The sequence below is a fragment of the Marmota marmota genome, unplaced genomic scaffold (assembly GCF_001458135.2).
Source record: "Marmota marmota marmota unplaced genomic scaffold, marMar, whole genome shotgun sequence".
Lineage (NCBI taxonomy): Eukaryota > Metazoa > Chordata > Mammalia > Rodentia > Sciuridae > Marmota > Marmota marmota.
Genome location: NW_026000108.1, coordinates 32,072,504 through 32,094,171, shown reverse-complemented (window position 1 = coordinate 32,094,171; position 21,668 = coordinate 32,072,504). Strand labels below are relative to the sequence as shown.

Here is a 21,668-nt window from a genome sequence, read left to right as displayed (position 1 = left end):
TAGGTATGCTTTTGAGACAAGAGGCTGCAAAAGGAACTGTTCACTCTTAGGAGAACAGGAGGCTTTGAAAAATAAAATTCTGAGTTCACAATACTCACAATGAGGAAGAAAGGGAATGGCAACTAAAGAAACCACTGTTTTCTAGTGATCTCAGGTGGGTTTTTTCTTTTTAATCAGCAAATGCAAAAGATGGAGGAAAAAAAACAATATGCTCAAGAATGAATAAAAAGAGGGACCCAAATCTGTAAGAATTTTGCCAGAAAACCTATATCACAGAATGAAGTGGGACTTGCAGAAATACTGGGGAAGCAAGAAGATTGGGTGTTTTAAAAAATATGCTCAGAACAAAATAATGATGATGGTGAAAGAATAGGCCTACTGCTTATGAGGTCCAAGGTTACCATGACAAGGAAGGGAGGGAATCTACAGTTTTTGAGTTATTTCCTCTTCAGTGGATCTTTTACATGTGTCATTTAGTGCTTAGAGGATCCAATGAGGACACTCCATAGTGCGATTTTACAAATCAGAATCTCTGGGCTTTGATTTGCTTAAGGTTTCAATTGAGAAATAAAGCCAGGAAATGTACCCTGGTAAATTCAGCTCTCAGATACCACAACATTCAACCTCTATTTTCTTTCCATTTTTACCATCAGAAAGATGATTTCCACACACACAATGAAAGAGAAGAAAAATCAGCAAGAAGTTAATGAGTGAATTTTATATGTAAATTATACCTCAGTTGTTAAGAAAACACAAGACAGGTGAATAGGTAGCACAAGAACACCTGGTTACTTCGAAGGAGTTCTTGCCTCTGACGCAAATTACATTCCCAATTCATTCAATCATTTAACAAATATCGATTTAGCATTTACTGTGTGCTGGGCATGGAACTTATAATTGGAGATACAAAGATGAACACAGAAAATAAATACAGAAACTTTCCTCATGCAGCTTTTATCAGCAATGAATCCCTGTGAAATGGAGCTGAGATCAGGAGTGCCTTACTTAGTGGAAGGTTTCAGAAAGGCTTCCTGAAGGAAGTGACCTTTAAGATAAGGGCTGATGGGGAGGCCAAAGTTAGCAATTGCTAATTTTTGCACTTTGTAAAAACACTCATGAAGACAGTATCAGAAATTTTTGTTGAAGGCATTCATTTATTCATTCAATATTGAGGGCCTATTATGTGACAGGAAACATCAGAGCAGTGAATCAAACAACTCACTCTTTACAAGGAGATGCCAAAGATTGGACACACACAAATCTTATCCTAATCTTAAAAAAAAAAAGAATGTAATTTGATCCTGCATCTGCAGACCAGAAGAGTTTATGACAGTCGTTAGCCAAATTCTGGGTCTCATGATTTGTGACTCAAGATAAAATAAGATGCAGGCATATAGAACAAGTCGTGCACGCTGGCACTTATCTTTTCTTTGGGGATTACTAGCTGAGTTGACAAGCAGACACTGTCCTTACTGTATTTGTCATGCTTCCAGGGTTGGTGTAGGTTGGCAATGCAGTGAGGGTGGTTTCATAGCTTATTTATTTGATTCTCCTTGGAGGAAAAAATGATGTTTTGCTGAATGGAGTTATCACAACTGATAGCCACCCAACAGGGTTAATATTTTAACTCTATCCTGTGTCATTTTATTAGAGCAGAAAGAGAGTACATGCATGCAAGGGAAAATTAGCAATCTAAATGTCAGAATTATGAGATTTAGAAAAATGAGTTAAAAATAAAACGATGGAATTTAATAGAGATCTTGGTGAATATGCTAAAATATTTTTAAATGGGTTATTGTATCTCAATAAAGCTGTTAAAATTTAAGAGGGATATGTGTAGAGCTCTGTCAATTATAGTATGGTTGATCTTTATGTTAACTTTTTCCTTGATTCTATGGTTACTTACGTGTAATATGGACAAGTGTCAAGTAAAAACAAATCACACCATTTTTTTTACTATAATTATTTGAAATTAAATACACAAAGATTAGAAGCAAAAATTTTTTTTGAAAAATCAATTAAACATGTATTAATGAGGCTCAATACATGGCTTGTGAGAGATAGATAAGGAAAAGATTCAAATATTTTGGTGGTGTCATAATGGTAATATAAAGCTAATGCAATGTTTTTTTTCTATCAGAAGTGAGAAATTTGGGCTGGGGATGTAGCTCAGCGGCAGAGTGCTTGCCTAGCATGCATGAGGCACTGTGTTTGATCCTCAGCACCACATAAAAATAAACAAATAAAGTAAAAGCATTGTTTCTGTCCGTCTACAATTACAAATAATTTTTTTAAAAAAAAGAAGTGAGAAATTCAATTTAATTTTAATCATTATAGTTTCCTGGCGTGCCATGAGAAGGTTTCTGAGCCCCTCCCCCAAGAGGAAAAAAGAAAAATGCTGTGATTGATTGGTGACGTCTGCCATGAGAAAGAAAAAATGGAAAGGATAATCAGATATTTGCTGTCTTTTGGCTAGTCTCATGTAAATACTCATGATCTAATCAAGGAAGGAAATTCCACCCCTGAATTAACTAGAGTATAGCTGGATTGTGAGGACCAGTATTTGGCATATAATAATCACTCAATACTTTTCAGCTGAAAATTCTAAAGAGTATGCTTCAAAAGAGACCCTGAGAGCTTACAGAGAGGGAAAGCCAAAATAACCAACAAGAATGGTTAATGAAATTAGGAATAAATGATGTGAAGAAGTGAAAGTTTTTGGTTTTTCGTTTTTGTTTACAAAGGGAAATCACATGATTCGTATACTCAAAAATTCAAAGGTGGAGGGGAATAAGCTTTATGATTGCTTAAGAGTACAGGACAACAGAAGTCAGAGGAAAATCTTTGTTTATAGAAGAAAACCCTTATAATTGCAGCAGTTCAACCTTTTTGTGAATTCTCTGTATCAGTGAGCATGCTTTTAGCACTTACTGAGTACTTATGGAAGCCAAGCCCCAGTTCTATTAACTCTTTTAATCATAACACCCTTCAAAGTAGGTAGTTAATATTTCCTTTTAGAAATGAAGGTCAGAATAGTTAGTTACCTATATCATGAGAACTAAAATTTGACCACAGGCAGTCTGCACTATTGATCCCTATATTATCTTATACTATATCTGCAAAGGGCAAAATTCCCAAATAGAGTGGCTTACGGGGACATTTATGGTTTCACTTAACCAAATAATTGGAAATAGTTGGTGGTTCTAGGGTTGTTTCCAATAATCTTATCTAGGATTTGGGGTCTTTATGTCTTTCTAGTCCACTATCTTCATGGTGTTGAATGGTTATAAAAGGCCTGCAGAAGTTCTAAGAATCACTTCTCTGTCTCTCCCTCTCCTTCCTTCCCTCCCTCCCCCGCCTCTCTCTCTTGTATGATGGGCAAGTTTCTCCACAGCCCCACCCTCCTGAAAATTCTTTTCAGGTACCATAAACCTGAATTTAAGTCCATGACCAAAAGAGAGGCTGAGAAAGCAAATATGTAGTGTTTTCAGACCCTAAATCCTAAACAAGATTATAGTACAAACTCTTGCTAAGCAGCTGAGCATGCATAAGGCTGTAATTTGAGGCTGAGGGATGAATTTTATGCTATTAAACATTTATGGGGTTCCATTTAAAATTATTATCTTTTAAGATAATTTGTAACATTTTTTTCACACTTTATTGAGATAAAAGTCAACTTACGAATTGACATAAAATTGACAAATGGGAGTGTATAATTCAGTGTTCTAGTAGAGTAACATTTTAAAAAAATTTTTATTCTTTTTAGATATCATGACAGTAAAGTATATTTTGACGTATTTATACAAACATATCTTATTCTAATTAGGATCCCAGTCTTGTGGTTGCACATGATGTGGAGATTCACTGTGGTGTCTTCATATGTGTGCATAGGAAAGTTGTGTCAGATTCATTCCACTGTCTTTCCTATTCCTATTCCTATTCTATCCCCCTCCCTTCTTTTCATTTGCCTTTGTTTTATCCACTGAAATTCTATTCTTCCCCTCCCTACAAGAGTAACACATTTGTATGATCATGTCTCTTTTAAAATATTTCCATTACCCCAGAAAATTAGTTCCCTGTAGTGATCATATTAATTCTCCCTGACCATGAACATGGAATGTCTTCCATTTATTTAGCTCTTTCTTTCACTTTTATTCTTATTTATTTTTAAAATCAAAATGTAAAAACTATAAATATTTACCAGATACTGTGTGATGTTTTGATACAAGTATTCAATGTACAATGTTCAAATCTGGGTAAAAATATCTACTCAAAACATTTATCATTTCTTTTTTGTAAAAACATTTCTTCAGGCGGTGAGGTGGCACATGCCTGTAACCCCAGCAACTTGGAGGCTGAGGTAGGAGGATCACAAGTTCAAGGCAAGCCCTAAGCAATTTAGTGAGACCTGTCTCTAAAAAATAAATGGGAGGCTGGGGATGTGGCTCAAGCGGTAGTGCGCTCGCCTGGCATGCGTGCGGCCCGGGTTCGATCCTCAGCACCACATATAAACAAAGATGTTGTGTCCGCCGAAAACTAAAAAATAAATATTAAAAAATTCTCTCTTTCTCCTCTCTCTCTCTCTAAAAAATAAATAAATAAATAAATAAATAGGGCTTGGGGCGTTGCTCAGTGACAGAGTGCCCTTGGGATCAATCACCAGTACCAAACTCACCCACACCCACACCACATTTTTCTAGCTTAAAAAAAATTATATATATATATATATATATATATATATATACACACATACATATATATATATGTGTGTGTGTGTGTATATACACATATCTATTACATTTATCATTATCTAGAGTCACTCTCCTATGCAATAGTACACCTGAACTTATTTCTCTTCTCTAATTGTAGCTTACTATCTACTGACCAACCTTTCTCCAACACTGCCTTCTTCCTCCTCTCCTCAATCTCTGTTAACCACTGTTCTGCTCTCAACTTCTATGAAGTCAGATTTTTTTTAGATTCCACATATGAGTGAGATCATATGATATTTGTCTTTCTGCACCTGGCTTATTTCACTTAACATAATGTTTTTTGTTCTATCCATGTGTTGCAAATGACAGGATTTCATCTTTTTTTTAATGAGTGACATTTATTAACCACATTTTCTTTTTCTTATCATCAATTGATAGACACTTCAGTGGTTTCTATTTCTTTGCTATTAAGAATAAACTGAGGCCAGGCGTGGTGGTGCAGTCCTATAATTCCAGCAGCTCTGGAGTCTGAGGCAGAAGTATAGAGAGTTCAAAGCCAGCCTCAGCAATGGTGTGGCACTAAGCAACTCAATGAGACCCTGTCTCTAAATAAAATGCAAAATAGGGCTGGGGATGTGGCTCAGTGGTTGAGTGCCCCTCAGTTCAATCCCCGGTCCCACTAAAAAAAAAAAAAAGAATAAACAGTGGGGCTGGGGTTGTGGCTCAGGGGTAGAGTGCTTGCCTGGCATGTGTGAGGCACTTGGTTCACTTATCAGTACCTCATAAAAATAAATAAATAAAGGAATTGTGTCTGTCTACAACTAAAAAAAAAGAATAAACAGAAGCCAGATGCCTGTCATCCCAGCTACTCAGTGGGATGAGGCATGAGGCTCACAAGTTCAAGGCCAATCTGTTAAAGTGAGTGAAACCCTGTCTCAAAATAGAAAGATAAAAGGACTGGGGATATAGCTCAGTGGTAGAACATCCCTGGGATCAATCTCTAGTACTAGAAAGAAGAAGAAGAAGAAGAAAAGGAAGAGGAAGAGGTGGAGAGGAGGGAGAGGGTGATGAAATAGAAATAAACATGGAGGTAATTTCATTTCCCTTACATATATGCCCAGTAGTGGGATTGCTGGATCATATGGCAGTTCTGTTTTTAAATTGTTGAGGGGTCTCCATATTGTTTGCCATAATGGCTATCCTGATTTACGTTTGCACCACCAGTTTGTAAAGGCTGCCTTTTCTCTAAATCCTGTCCTTTTGATCATAGTTGTCCTCACTGAAGTGAGATCTTATTGTGGTTTTGAATTGCATTTCCCTGATGATTAATGATGTTGAACATCTTTTCAAATATGTATTAGGCATTTGTATGTCTTCTCTTGAGAAATATTTATTTAAGTCTGTTTTCCGTTTCTAAATCAATTCATTTGCTATGAAGTTAAATTCTTATATGTTATAGACATTAATACCTTAATGGGTGTGTAGTTTGCAAATATTTTCTCCCATTCTGTAGGACACCTCTTCATACTGTTGATTGTTTCCTTTGCTGGGCAGAAACTTTCTTGTTTCATATAATCCCATTTGTATATTTTTGGTTTTGTTTTATGTGCCTTTGGGGTCTTATCCAGAAGATCCTTGCATATTCCAATGTCCTGAAACATTTCCCTGAAGTTTTCTCTTTGTAATTTAATAGTTTCAGGTCTTACATCTAAGTCACTAATTGATTTAGAGTTGATTTTTCTGTATGGTGAGAGTTAGGGGTCTAATTGCATTCGTCTTTGTGTAGATATCCAATTTCCCAGTGCCATTTGCTCAGGAGACTGACTTTTCCCCAGTGTGCTCTTAGTACCTATGCCAGTCCGCTTTCTGTTATACTAACAAATACCTGAGATAAATCACATGAAAAAGAGGAAAAGTTTATTTTGGTTCACAGTGGACCTTTCAGTCCATGACCAGTTGGCCCTGTGGCTTTGGGCCTATGGCATCATAGTATACCATGGTGGGGGTACATGGCAAAGGAGGCCCATTTTTCTCATGGCCAGGTATGAGACAGACAAGAAAGGACCAATACTCCCTCCAACAGCATGACCCCAATGATTGGAAAATCTCTTATCAGGCCCCACCTCTTAAAGGTTCCACCACCTCCCAATTGCACCTCAGGCTGGGAACCAAGCTTTTAGCAATGGGGCTTTGGGGGATGTTATAATTTGGATATAAAATATTCCCCACAAGCTCCTATTAGTGCAGGAATATTCAGAAGGGAAATGATTGGATCCTGAGAGCTGTAACCTAATCAGTCCATCCTAGTTTGAATGATCAACTGCGTGGTAACTATAGGCATGTGGGGCATGGCTGGAGGAGGTGGGTCAGGTCACTAGGGGTATTCCCTGGATGGGTACATCTTTCCTGTGGCTCCTTTGCTCCTCCTGCTCTTCCTGCTCCTCCTCCCTCCCCCTCTTCCTCTTTCTCTCTCTCTCCCCTTTCTGACCCTGCCATGAACTGAGCAGCTTTCTTCCTCTGCTCTTTTGCCTTGGCACAAACAATAGAGACGGCCATCTGTGGACTGAGACCCCTGAAATTGTGAGCCCCAAATAAACTTTACCTTCTCTAAGTTGTTCTTGTTGGGTGTTTTGATCACAGAGATACAAACACTGTCTAAAACAGGGACACTTATCCAAACCATAACAGTACCTTTGTCAAAAATCACTGGCTATAAATTCATGAGTTTACTTGTACATTTTCTATTCTGTTGCATTAGTCTATAAATCTACTTTTTGCTTTTTGTGTGTTTTTTTTTTAAAGAAATACCTTGCTGTTTTGATTATTGTAGATTTGTAGAATGTTTGTAAGTCAGGTAATATAAAATACCTCCTGATTTAGTCTTTTTTTTTTTTTTTAAGAGAGAGAGAATTTTTTTTTTAAATATTTGTTTTTTTAGTTTTTGGCAGGCACAACATCTTTGTTTCTATGTGGTGCTGAGGATTGAACCCAGACACATGCCAGGCGAGCATGCTACTGCTTGAGCCACATCCCCAGCCCAAACTTCTTTTTTTTTTTTGGAGGTGCTGGGGATTGAACCCAGGGCCTTGTGCATGCAAGGCAAGTGCTCTACCAACTGAGCTATATCCCCAGCCCTCTGATTTATTCTTTTTGTTCAAAATTGCTTCAGCTATTCAGGACTTAAGGTTCCATATGAACTTTAGGAATTTTTTTTCTAGTTATGTAAACTGGTATTTGAAAGACACCGCACCACACTACGAATGAAAGACACCACACGACACAAATCACCTGAGAGGTTCCACTTTATTACAAAAGGCTGTGGGCTTATATAGATCTAAGGAGAGGTGGCAGGGCTTAGGTAAATGACAGGTCACCCGTTTATTGGTAAGTTCTTCCAGATGTCAGTTCCGGAGCCCAAGAAGTTAGTTCTTATTGGGGGTAAGGTTTCCTGTCAGTGGGATTTGAATATTGGCACCGGCGCCGGTGGGAAAGGGAGAGGCAGGAAGAGAAGCTCCTCAGGTGCCATGTTGGGGTTTTTGGGGTGTGGCTGCCATTATACCTTTTCCCAACAGTATTCTGATATGGATTGCATTAAGTCTGTAGATGACTTTAAGTGGTGTGGACATTTGAACAATATTAATTATTCTAATCCATGAATATGGTATGTCTTTCCATTTCTTTGGGTCCTCCTCAATTTTGTTCATCAGAGTTAGCAATATATAGCATATATTTTCCATTATCTTGTTTTAGTCAGCTTTTTTTTTTTCATATCTGTGACTAAAAGACTGACCAGAACAATTTTAAGAGGAAAAGTTTATTTAAGGGCTCATGGTTTCAGAGGTCTCAGTCCATATACTCCATTATGATGGAAGAGTATGACAGAGGGAACCAGCTCACATGGTGATCAGGAAACAGAGAGAGAGAGACTGTACTCACCAGATACAAATATATACTCGATAGCAACACCCCCAATGAACCACTTTCTCCAGCCACAACTCAGCTGCTTCCAGTCACCACTCAGTTAATCCCATCAGGGATTAATTCACTGATTAGGTTAAGGCTATATAACCCATTTATTTCTCCTCCAAACCCTCTTGCATTGTCTTACACTGAGAGTTGGGGGGACACCACATCTAAACCATAAACCATAACAATCTTCTACCTCATTGGTTAAGTTTATTTCTAGGTATTTTTTGTGGTTAACATAAATGGTGTTACTTTTTAAAATTTATTTTTCAGATAATTCACTATTGGTGTATAGCAGTGCTACCGATTTTTTGGATGTTGATTTTGTGTCCTGCAACTTTGCTGAATTGATTTTTGGGTCTAACAGTTTTTGTTCTGAATTTACTGCAATTTTCTACATATAGTATCATGCCTTTTGCAAATAGTGATAATTTGAATTCCTCCTTTCCAACTTGGAAGCTCTTTATTTATTTATTTTTTCTATTGCCTAATTGCTTTGGATTGGACTTCTAGCACTATTTAAATAAAAGTGATAAAAGTAGGCATCCTTGATTTGGTCCAGATCTTAGAAGGCTTCTGCTTTTCCCCTGTTAGGTATGCCATTAACTATGTACTTGTTACATATGGCCTTTATTATGTTAAATAAAGTTCCTTCTATAGTTAATTTGTTCAGAGTTTTTATCATGAAGGAATGTTGAATTTTATCAAAAGATTTTTCTGCATCTGTTATGATGATTATATGGCTTTTGTGTTTCTTTCCGTTGAGGTGGTGTATCACATTTACTGATTTGCATATGTTTAATCATCTGCTCATCCCTGGGATGAATCCTACTTGATTATGATGATTATACCACTTTTTCGTGTGCTCTTGGATTTGGTTTGGTAGTATTCTGTTGAGGATTTTTGCATCTATGTTCATCAGGGATTCTGGCCTGTGTAGCTTTCTTTTTCGTCGTGCCCTTGTATAGTTTTGATATCGAGGTAATGCTGGCTTCATAGAATGAGTTTAGAAAAATTCCCTCCTTTTAAATTTTTTGGAATGAATTGTGAAGAATTCATTTTGCTTAAGTGGTATGGTTTGGATATGGTTTAGATGACACCCCACCCCCAAGGGTCCATTGTGCCAAGTAATCATATTAGGATATGGTCCAGCCTTTGGGAAGTGACCCAGTAGAAGGTCCTTGTGTCATTGCGGGTGCAATGTATTTATCCTGTGATCCTTTGGTAGTTCTCCTGTCACCTCCTTTGATGGTTCTTATGAGAAAATGGAACAAGGGGGAAGGCTGGGCTCTCCCATTCTCTCTCCCTGTTCCTGGTTTGAGATATAATCACTTGCTTGCTCCCACACAGGTTCCTGCCATTGTTGTCTGTGACATGAGATGATGCAGAAAAGGGACAGCCCTCACCATAGAACCTGCACTGTGCCATTTGGGACTTTGAACCTCTAAAACTGTGAGCTCAACAAACCTGTTTTTCTTCATAAGTAGCCCATGTCAGGTATTTCATTTTGGTGACACAAAGCTAACTAATACAGAAACCATCTAGTTGCTTTAATGGGAGGCTTTTTATTACTTCTTTAATCTTGTTGTTCATTATTGGTCTGTTCAGGGTTTCTATTGCTTTATGATTCATTCTTGGCTAAAGTATATGTGTCCAAGAATTTGCTCATTTCTTCTGGTTTATCAAATTTGTTGGCATCTAGTTGTTTATGATCTGTCTCTCATGGATCGGTTATATTTCTGTGGTTTCAGTTGTAACGTTTCCTTTTTCATCTCTGATTTTATTTGAATCTTTGTTTTTCATTATTAGTCTAGTTAAGGGCTTGTCAATTTTGTTTACCTTTTCAAAAAACAAACTCCTTTTTCTTGGTCTTTGTATTTTTTAAGTTACTGTTTCATTTATTTCTGCTCTGCTCTGCTCTTTATTATTTCCTTCCTTCTAATTTTTTTTTTTTTTTTTGGTACCAGGGATTGAACCCAGGGGTGGCTTAACCACTGAACCACATCCCCAGACCTTTTTTATATTTTATTTAGAAACAGGGTCTCACTGGGTTGCTGAGGGCATCGCTAAGTTGCTGAGGCTGGCTTTGAAGTCTTGATCCTCCTGCCTCAGCCTCCTGAGCCACTGGGATTATAGGCATGTGCCACTGCACCCGGCTCCTTCCTTCTAATTTTATATTTCGATTGATCTTGGTGTTTTTAGTTCCTTGAAGTACAGAAATGGTTATTTGAGATCCTTCTACTTTTTTTTTCATGTAAGTGTTGATTGCTAAACTTCCTTCTTGAATTGCTTTTCTGTATCCCCCTAAGTTTTGATATGTTGTGTTTCTGTTATCATTTGTTTAAGAAATTCTCTGATTTTCTTAATTTCTTCATTCGTCCATTGATATTTGGGAGTATGTTATTTAATTTTCAGGTATTTACATGATTTCCAAAGTTATTCATGTTATCAATTTCTAATTTTAGTGCATTGTGGTTGGAAGGCACCTGATATGATTTCACTTTAAAAATTTCTTGTTGAGACTTGTCTTGTGGTCTACCATATGATCTCTCTTGGAGAATGTTCCACGTGCTGATGAGAAGAATGTGCATTCTGCAGCTGTTGGATGGAATGTTCTGTAACTGTCTGTTAGGGCCATTTGGTCTGGGTTGCAGTTTAACTCAGTTGTGTCTTTGTTGATTTTCTGTCTGAATGGTCTGTCTGTCCATTGCTGAAAGCAGGGTGTTAAGGTACCCTGCTACTATCTTATTGGGGTCCATCTCCTTTCTGATTATTAATACTTGCTGAATTTGAGTATGCTGATATTGGGTGCATATGCAGTCTGTAATTCTTTCTCTTACTGAATCAACCTCTTTATCATTATCTCCCCTTTGATTTAAAGCCTGTTTTATCTGATATATGCACAAGTAGTCCTGCTTTCTTTTGGGTTGCATCTGCATGGATTATCTTTTTCCAACCTTTCACTTTTAGTCTTTGCATGTCTAGAGAGGTGAAGTGAATTTCTTGTAAGCAGCATACAGTTCAGTCTTTTCTTTTTTTAAATACAGTCAGTTACTCTTTTAACTGGAGAGCTTAATCCATTTACATTTAAGGTAATTATCCATAGGTAGTCTTACTACTACCATTCTGTTACTTGTTTCCTCCTCCTTCTTTTTTGGTAGTTCCTTTCTTTCTTTCTTCCTCTCCTATAGCCTTCCTTTGTGGTTGGTAATTTCCTTTCTAGAATGTTCTGATTGCAGCTCTTTATCTTTGGTGAGTCTATTATAAGTTTTGTCTTGTGGTTCCTGTGATGCTTACAAAAAACATCTTTTGATTGTAACTATTTTGAAATGATAACAACTTGACATTGATTGGAAAGATAGGAAAAGAAACAACAAAAGAAAGATTTTAAAAATACTAATAAAAAGCTAGGCCCAGTGGTGCATGCCTGTAATCCCAGTGACTTGGGGAGCTGAGGCAGGAGGATTGCAAGTTTGAGGTCAGCTTGGCAACTTAGTGAGACTCTGTCTCAAATTAAAAAAAAATATAAAGGACTGGGGATATAGCTCAGTGACAAGTGCCCCTGGGTTCAATCCCTAGTAACACACACACACACACACACACAGCCAATAAAAATCTGTACACCTGTATTCCATTCTTCCCACTTTTTGAATGTTTGATGCCCTATTTACATAATTTTATATTGCCTATCTCTTAAGTTGTTAATGTAGCTGATTTTTTTACTATTTATTTTTTAGTTATAAGTGGACACAATATCTTTATTTTTATATGGTGCTGAGGATCGAACCCAGCGCCTCACACATGCAAGGCAAGCACTCTCCATCTGAGCCCCAGTCCCACCCCCTTATTACTGATTTTAATTGTTTTGTTTTTTAGTAAAAATAAGAATTGTTTACCAGGATTAGGATACTAGAGCATTCTGAATTCCTCTGTATAGTTACTGTTACCAGAGTGACTTATACCCTGTGGTGTTTTATCCTTATTCATTTGTGTGTTAGCTTTTGTCACTGTGAACAAAATGCCCTATAAGAACAACTTAGAGGAGGAGAAGTTCATTTTGGCTTCTGGTTTCAGGAGCTTAGTGCATGGTGGGCTGGCTGCATTGCTCTGAGCAGGAGGGAAGGTAGAACATCATGGCGGGAGGGCATGATGGAGGAGCATTGCTCCATTCATGGTGGCCAGAAAGCAGAGGAAAAGGGGAAGGGACCACAAGAATGATGAATCCTTCCAGAGCACGACCCCAGTGACCCACCTCCTCCAGCCATGCCCCACCTACCTATAGTTTCACTTCTGAACATTTCTGCATTAACACAGGAGTTGGGGTGATTCTTGGTATCCAAATCATAACAAAGTCGCTTTCATCTGAAGTACTCCCTTTAGTCTAGTTGTTGTTGGTTTGTTTTGGGATTTGTTTTTGTTTGTTTGTTTTGCAGTGCTGAGGATTGAACCAGGGCCTCACATGCTCCAGGCAAGTGATCTACCAATGAGATAAACTCCAAAACCTCCGGGAACATTTTTTTGTAGGACAGGTCTGATGATGTTGAATTCTCTTAGCTTCTGTTTGCCTGGGAATGTCTTATTTCTCTTTCCTTGTTCAAAATTAGCTTTTTTAGATACAGTGTTCTTAGCAGGTTTGTTGTTGTTTCCCTCAATGCTGTGAATTCTGATACCATTCTCTCTTGACCTGAAATGTTTCAGCTCAGAAGTCTGCTGTCAAGTGAATTGCAGCACCTTTATGTGTTGTTTTTTTTTCTTTTCTCTTGCTGAATTGAGAACCCTCTCTTTGTCTTTAACCTTTGAGAGCTTGAGAATAATAAGTTTTACGGAAACTTGGTTGAGTAGAATCTGACTGCTTTTGACTTTACCATATTTGGATATTTGTAGCCTTCCCTAGGTTGAGGAAGCTTTATGTTATTGTACCTTTGAAAAATCTTTCTACCCCTTTGGACTTCTCAAGTCTCTGTTGAACCCCAATAATCTGAATATTTGCTCTTTTAATGTTACTCTAAAGTTTCCACAAGGTTTCTTCATTCCACTTTGTTCTTTTTTCTCTTCCATTTGTGTTCTTCAGGTGGCCTGTTTTTGAGCTCCTTGATCTGTTTTAGCTCACCATGGAAGCCCCAGGCTCCAAAGCAATTCCTGTGTCTACATTCCTTTACCTCCCCAGTGGACTATTGTCTGTGGCCTGGGGTTGGAGGAGAGATAGGTTGGGCAGTCCTGTGACCACCAATGCCACAGTGCTGGATCACATCCAAGCCCACAGCCTGCAAGACCAGCCATACGAGGGCAGGACTGAGGTCCACGTCACTATGGCCCATCTGCTCCTTTGGTGCACTAATGTCCCAAGACCACTGCAGACTGCTGCAGGTGATGCTGGCCAGAATAAAAGTCTTTCCCACCAGGGTCCTAGGGCTCCATCTGGCCCTGGGGTGGGTCAGAGGTTCCATCTGCAGGGACTGACCTGGGGACCAGGGTTGCTGGGATCTTCCTGTCACTGGGTTTTATTGGCTTGGCATTGACTTTCAAGGCTGAGTCCTTTGCTCATATCCCGTTCCCAGTGGATGGAACCTCCCTCTGCACTGTGCTGTCCGGTGGATACCATTCCTTGGCCACCAAGCTAAGGCAAACCCAGAAACTCTGTCTACAGGTACTGTCCTGGTGGAGGGGCTATGTGGTTCTGCCTAGTGTGGGTTTCACTGTGGAGAGCCTAAGACTTCTCTTAATTCGCTCTCCCTGTCCCAAGCCGAGCAGACTCTCTCCATGTGTACTGCTTGGAGCTGGGGAAGGGGTGACAAAGGCAACGCCTCACTGCCTACCTTCTTCATATGTCTTTTCTTATTATTATGCTAAAACCAGGTACTGTGATATCTCAACTGGTTTCCTTAATTCTTGTGAAGGTAGTTTCGTTAAACTGATGTTTCACTGGAGGGCCGAACTCCCTGCTGTCTTGCTCTCTATGTAGAGCTTTTAAAAAATTTTTTTCAGTTATAATTTGTAGTTTTCTGTTTCTTCTTTCTTTCTTTCTTTTTTTTTTTTTGGAGGGGTGGGTACTGGTGATTGAACTCAGGGCACTTGACAACTGAGCCACATCCCAAGCCCTATTTTATTTAGACACAGGATCTCCCTGAGTTGCTTAGCAAGGCTTGCTTTTGCTGAAGCTGGCTTTGAACTTGTGATTTTTGTTTTGATGTTTTGGTATTTTAGTGATGCTAGGGATTGAACCCAGGGTTTCTCAGTTGTTAAGCACATACTTTACCACTGAGCTGTGTCTCCAGGTCCCCCCTTAACCCCTTTTATTTATTTTTCTTTGTTGCCTGGCTTCCTAAAGATCACCCTATGTTTCATAGCATAGTGATCAGCCAATATTACTCAGAGATATGCTCAAATACCTAGAGCCCATAAAATTTCCAGTGGATTTGTGTTTGGTTTAAGGAGTGTATTCCAACTTAGGGAAGTTTTCAAGTTTTCCTTGTTTTTTTTCCCCCTTATTATTATTATTTTTTAATATTAGTTTTTAGTTTTCGGTGGACACAACATCCTTAGTTTATTTGTATGTGGTGCTGAGGATCAAACCCAGAGCCCCACGCATGCCAAGCAAGCGCGCTACTGCTTGAGCCACATCCCCAGTCCCTCCCCATTATTATTATTATTATTATTATTATTTAGGCCTTCTTATTAGGTCTCCACTCCATGTATACAAATGACAAGACACTTAAGTATGAGAGTTTATTTAAGCCTTCAATGCTAATCTTATTTCTAGTAGCTTTAGAAATTTTTTTTAGGAAGTCTGCTGATCTCCCCAGCTGAGGCTGTAGCCTCAGAGCAGAGAGCCAAAGGCTTTTCCTGGTCATTGAGCATAGAATTCCTGCTCTCCACTCCAGATCAAGTCATCTACCTTGTCTGCTGCTGGTTTTCAAGGTCAGCTCCATCCTGGTCAAACTATTGTGCTGACCAGCCATGGGTAGATGTTGAGAGCTCACCTGAAAATGAATACAAAAAAATGCTACAGACACACTGGTCTACCTAGAGCCCAGTGTGTGTGTGTGTGTATGTGTGTGTGTGCACGTGCGCACGCGCTCCATACTTGTGTTTTGCCTTTAGTTGAATTTTAGAAGCCTAAAATGACATGTTTTTTTGGTAATTTTGTCCAGTATTTATTTATTTATTGAGAGAAGATGTGTTGATTTCCTTATTCTGCCATTGCTGGAAGGAAGTCCCGCAACACTGACTGCACACTTGCCTGCATTCTAGGTGCTGGTAATTCCCAGAACAACCCTGTGAGGAGGGTAATGTCACCTTCTCCAATTCACAGATGAGAAACAGGCTTAGCAAGATGAAATACTGTGCATTCCATAATTCAGATGCCAGGAGGCTGACAGCAGAGCTGGTTTACCCACCAGCAGGTCACATCCCCTTCAGTCCAATTTGTGGTCTGCTGTGGGTGATTAACTCCCTTCTCTAGCATTTGGTCTTCTCCTAGACCATTCAGGTTGACTTCCCTGCACTTTTGGTCACTCAAGAAAAAATACTAGTCCTTGTTTTTTGCTGAAATGGATATATGAGTTTCAATTCTTTGTCACTTAAACAAGTGGCAGTTTATAATGTTAGCTAAGAGTTTGAAATGTAGCATTGATGGTTGGTTAAGTCTCCCATGTGTCCAGTGGACTAGACCAATCTCCATATTTCAGGGTATAGCTGGAGCAGGAATCAGAGATAGTTGTTCCAGTACTTAGTGCCTGAGGATCTAGACTCAGGACTGGTGAGATCTTGTCTTTCAAGACTGAATTATTTGTATGGCTCACTTTTCTGTGGGACTTTATATGGGATTGTCACTCAGAACACCCACTGCCCCTCCTCCTTAAAGGTGTGCACACCCAGAGTGGCATTGAAGATAATAGGAGTCTCTCCAATCACTAGCAACTGAGACAGGAATAATGAAGCTTATCAAAACTGAGCATGTACATTGTTAAAAAAACAAAAACAAAAAGCTATTGGTTAATTTCTGCTCACACGAGTCTCAAATTCAATGAAAAATTGAATAAAGAATGCTAAGATAAAAAGACAACAAAGACTACCCCAGTTCAACATGGCCAGTGAAGCCCTGAGATGGTGCTGGTTGGAGAGAGAGAGGTTAGGGGAACATCGGGACTCTGTCATGTGTCTTTTGTTGCACGCTGCAGTGGCTGAACAAGCTGTATTCCCTGTGTTCTGTAGTGGATGCCTCAAACCATTTCAACTCAGATGCTTTTCCAGTGTGCATTCTCATATTTCAGAGGCTGGAGAGCTAAAAACCGCATTCCTCAGACTTCCTTTCAGTTAAGCTTCCTGATCTAAAACAGTTTCCCCCACTGTATACAATTATACAAGAATTGTATAATTGTATACAGTGGGGGATAGGGCATGAGATAGGGCAGTTGGGGAATAGCTATCTTCCTGCCATTTTGAAAGATGAGCTGCTGGTAAGCAAGGTCACAAAGTTCCAGGGTTTCTCCAGAGCAACATTTCCCCATGTCTGTTCCTCAACATCCTGGATGTGAAGAGGGGATTGTTGCAGAGTTGGGGGGTGGATGTTACACTGGACCCATTTACAAGCTTTTCTGATTTGGGGAACAGTTGTGATGGTGACAATAGCAATGGCAAATTCTTTAGATGGCAGCTACAGCATATTCAGTAGCTCCTGGGGTGATCTCACATTGGGGTTTCTTTAACAGATCCGTTCTGCAGTGTTATGGGAGTCAATCTCAAAGACCCAGGTTTAATCTCCTGGTACTTCCAGTGGCTGTGTAAATGTAAATACCTAATTACATGCATTTCTGCTTAAAATACTGTTGGGAGCCGCTCTTTGTGTGCACACCTTTAAGTACTGAGCAAAGAGGTACTGAACAATTATTGTACCTCACAGTGCTTTGGACTTTACCTCTGCTGGGATAATGAGGTGTAGCTCATTAGGAGTAGGCGTCATCCAGTGGGGTTGAGTTATACCTGTTCCTTTGTAATCCTACCCCTTGCCCTTCGGTTAGAAGGTTCTAAGAAACAGTGTCCCCCAATAAAAGCCAGCTCAGAATGTGAGTTCCCCCCCACCTTTCTCTGTTAGCCTCTAGTGTCTTTCTCTTGCCCCCGTTGGGGGAGTCTGAGGCCAGGAGCTGGGACTCCACCCTGAAGCTCACAAGAAAAGGTATTCCATGTCTGCGTGGTCTTTTTCTGTCACTGCAAATTCACACAAGTGACTTTGGTTTAGTAGCTGGCACTGGATGGGGAGCTGCAAAATACCTAGACTAGTTTTGGATTCCTATATTGACATGCTACATACGTACTAGGATGCTATACAAGATGATTTTAGGTAAATCACAAAGAGGTCATAGTATAATAATTGAATACATATCAAAAAAGTTGTATGTTCATATACGTGTATACAGATGATTAAGTTTGTGATTTCATAGATATTTCATAGCTGGCTATAATATACTAAGTAATATTATTGGTCTTTATGGATATGGCAAAAATCACAGGAGGCACTCACAAATCCTGAATATAGGATAACTGCTATAAAGACAAAGGGCTCTGGGGCTGGGGATGTGGCTCAAGTGGTAGCATGCTCGCCTAGCATGTGTGAGGCACTGGGTTCGATTCTCAGCACCACATAAATGTAAAATAAAGATATTGTGTCCGCCTAAAAAAACTAAAAAAAAAAAAAAAAATTAAAAAAAAGACAAAGTGCTCTGGCTTTAACTGGTTGAAGGGGTAGAATATGCAGTGTATTTATAAGGACACAATATAAAGCAAAGCTCCCCCAATATTTAGAGGAGGGAGTACTTCTGGCTGAAGTCGGAAGTGACTCCAGGACAGAGATGAAGAAGGAAAAAGCACCCTGTCTTTCAGTTATGCAGAGACGTTGAACATATTATTCCACTGGATCCTCATACCAGTCTCTGATATCCATATTTCTATCTTGATTTTTCAGATAAGTAAGCTCAGGCCTCACAGAGGCTGTTTAACTTGCTTAAAGTCACATAGCTACTAAGGGACTAAGTCAGGGTTTAAACCAGCTTCATCTGATTTCAAAGCCTGTGTCCATTCAACTCTTCTGCTGGTCTCCTTTCTGAACTTTGTCTAGTCTTGATCATCGCTGTTAGAAATATGGGTTAAGCTCTATTACAGAGAAAAAAGTACTTAAATGGTTTCTGCAATGTCAGTGGTCACCGCAGGTCACCCCACTCTGATAAGCATGACTCACCTTGAGATTTAAGAGTCTCCTTAGAATTTATAATTAGCCTGACAATAATCATTGTCAGAGTACTTCCTCAGTATTTTTAAACTGACTTGGCAATTCCTCAGTCAATAATGTTTCCCCAGAAGTAAGGTTCTGACATCCAGATATTTTAGGCTTAAAAATAGCCCAATAAAAATGATATATAATGCAAAGAAATTACTGCACTTAGTTCCCATGGTAAAGTCAATTTTTCCTCCTGTTTCCTAAAAGCAGTTCATTGCCCGGGGGTAGTCACAAATATATTTAGAAGAAAAAGATAAATGCGAGAGAAGAGAGTGAATGTTCCAGTTGAATTTCGCTTTACTTCATATTTTCATCATTTATCCAACATGTATTTTTTGAGCATCTACTATGTACCAGACATTATGCTAGGCTGGCTTGGAAGTGAGGGTGGCAGATGGTAGACCTAAGACATAGACCATGTTTCCTAGATTTAAAAAAGTTTGATTTTAAATTATTATAAGTTATTTATTTAAGAGCTGCTTTTGATGGGGGATGAGGTGGGTACATTAAATGTACATTTCTCTTTTTTTAATTTTTTTTTTTTTAGTGATGAACACAACATCTGTATTTATTTTTTATGTGGTGCTGAGGATCAACCTAGTGCCTCACACCTGCGAGGCAAGCTCTCCACCACTGAGCCACACACCATCCCCTACATTTCTCTTTTTTTAAAGCATGAAAAATAGGTGCATTTTACAAAAGGGGAAACACTAGATCTTTTTTTTTTAAATCATGCTCTTCCTAATTGATTTTGTGCAGGAGAGTGCTCAGGCCATGAAAATGTGCTGAGTACATGAAAGAAAAATGTCTCATGTTCTGCCTTAGCTTTCTTTTGCTAACAAGACACTGGAGAAAATCAGCTTAAAGGAAGCAAGATTTATTTTGGCTTATGGCTTCAAAGGTTTCAGTACATGGTCATTTGGCCCTGTTGTTCTGGGCCTTTGGTGAAGCAGGACATCATGGTGGGGACCATGGGGACCTGTGGTAGAGCACAGCTGTTTGCCTCTTGGAGGCCAGGAAGCAGAGTGCATTAGTGAGGATTCTGCAGAGGAATGGAATCAACAGGAAGTATAATTATAAAAGGGGGATTTATCAGGTTGGCTTAGGTGACCAGAAGCTGGATAGTTGGCAATGGCTGTCTGCAAGTTGGAGAGCTGGAAGAACCAGTACCTGCACAGTGCAAGAGGCTGAAGGCCCAGTACAAAAGAGATCAATGGCACTACCCTAGTCCAAGATCAAAGGCTTCTGGGGAATCACTGGCAGAGCCCGCTTTGGAAGAGTGAAGAAGCCAGAGTCTGGAGGGTCCGGGAGTCCCATATCCTTAAAGGATCCCAGCAGCAATTGAGAACCTGTTCAAGAGGAATCAAGCTTGCATCTGCTGCTGCTGCTGCTGCTATCTTGTTATTCCAACTTTTATTCCTTCTAGGCCATCATCCTATTGGACCGTGCTACCCATGCTCAGGGAGGGTCTCCATTTCAGTTTGCTGTTCCACATGCCAATCATTCCTAGACACACCCTCACTGACACACCCAGAAGCCGCTTTATCATCAGCATCTCTTAATCCAATCAAGTTGACAATTTAAATAAACCACTACACAGAGAGATTGAGAGAGAAAACAGGAAGAGTTGGGGACAAGACCTACCCTTCAAGGACATGCACTAGTGACCTACTTCCTTCAAGGGTCTCAACTCCTGAAGTTCCCACCATCTCCCAATAGCACCACCAGCTGGGTACCGAGCTTTCACACAAGAGCCTGTAGGGGACATTCCAAACCAAACTATCACATAAGCTCAAGGTATAGAGAAAGGGCTGAGGCAGTAGAGGAACAGGACAGCTCTGGTACTAGGTAGTGAGAGGTGCGCATAGTTCAAGTGGCATCTAGATCCTGCCTGGTGGGCGCTTCTTTATTCCTGTGGAGTTGTAAAGCTGGAGACAAGAGGGCTTTGGTGGGCTCTGTCAGCCACCAGTGGTGTGAACAGAGGCAGGTCAATTAACTTCTTCACACCTCAATTTTGTCAAGAGTGAAATGAGGACTAGATGAATTCTTTTTTTAAAAAAATATTATTTTAGTTGTAGATGGACACAATACCTTTATTTTATTTATTTTCATATGGTGCTGAGGATCGAACCCAGTGCCTCATACTTACAAGGCAAGTGCTGTGCCACTGAGCCATAATCCCAGCCCAGGACTAGATGAATTTTGAGGTCCCTACCAATTCCAAAATACCAAGGCCTCAAGCAGAAGCAAACAAGAGCTATCTAGAACCATTTATATACAGGTGTGGGTTGAGTCTGTGGTTCTCCCCTTATCCATGTTTCTTTCTGACGTTTTGGTCAACTACTGTCGGTATAGTATAAGATATTTTGAACATTTATTATGAGTATGTTGTTGATATTTCACCATTAATTTTTTTCTTGGGAGTTGGGGACAAGACCTACCCTTGTCACTTACAGGATTCAGTTCCCTTATAGGCTAGCTACCTACCTAGCCTATAAGGAAATTGAACCCAGAGGCACTATACCACTGAGCCACATCCCAGATCCCTTTTTAAACACTTTTATTTTTATTTTGAAACAGTTGCTTAGAGCCTCACTAAGTTACTGAGGCTAGCCTCAAACTTGCAATCCTTCTGTCTCAACCTCCTGAATCACCGGGATTACAAGCATGCACCACTGTTCCAGGCTCATCGTTAATATTTGGTGTTAATTTATATA

At 39.5% G+C, this 21,668-nt stretch overlaps 1 protein-coding gene and 1 non-coding gene across 2 annotated transcripts in view; one reads left to right on the top strand and one right to left on the bottom strand.

Moving 5' to 3' along the window:
- The window catches only part of Apbb2 (amyloid beta precursor protein binding family B member 2), a 406,998-nt gene that overhangs the window by 448 nt on the left and 384,882 nt on the right, over nt 1-21,668 (top strand). The window lies entirely within an intron of this gene.
- Nucleotides 7,770-7,842, bottom strand: Trnaa-ugc. Its single transcript has one exon. It is a non-coding gene; the product is annotated as a tRNA-Ala (tRNA).